We start from the raw sequence: 781 nt of genomic DNA on the forward strand, positions 1-781 counted from the left end.
GAGGTGGTAGTGGGGCGGGAGGATGAGCAGGATGAGGGAGGGAGGGTGTGTCCACGAAGTTGGTATGCGAAGTCATCCAAACTGCTGCCTTCCGCAGTGGCGACGACGTTGGTGTACTTGGTGTACCTTGTAATTTTCTTCATATGAATAGGGTAGCCACGAGGAACAGGGTGTTTCCACTTGGCCGAACATTAAAAATCCCTCAGCTAGGTGCCCTCGACCATGACGTCTCTGGAATGGTGATTGTCCCCTTTTTTTCACTGCTGCCCACTTGTTACCGGCTCTCATGCCATTCGGCGATGCAAAGGTACCTAAATGTCTGTTTCTACTGCCGAACAGCTGCCACGTCGCTCTGCGATGCACTGCGGCCCTATTTGCCCATATCTTCTTCTGCAGGTCGCGCTCGTCGTAATTATTTAAATACCGTGTGTATGAAGATTTGGAGCGGAACTGTCTGGAAGTGGGTTAGAACCGTCCTTGCGTTTGTGATTTAGCCGGTTTAGCCGGTTTTGCCGAGGAATGCTTGTTGTTGGAGCTAATTGTTACAACACTGTTAGGCTGCTCACTGCTTCACGCCATCACACATTACTTTACTCGGGCTGAACCACCATACCAAACATGTGAGATAAGACCAATTAGGCAAGCATCAGGAAACAGGCGACCTAAATAACCTAAGGCAATGCGGTTAAAGCCTTCCGCGACAGCAATCGTACCCTTATACTGGAAGGCTAGCGGGTAGGAGCTGGCTGATGTGCCACAAACAATCCCACTGTCGCAAAAA

This window comes from Volvox carteri (genome assembly GCF_000143455.1).
Source record: "Volvox carteri f. nagariensis unplaced genomic scaffold VOLCAscaffold_386, whole genome shotgun sequence".
Lineage (NCBI taxonomy): Eukaryota > Viridiplantae > Chlorophyta > Chlorophyceae > Chlamydomonadales > Volvocaceae > Volvox > Volvox carteri.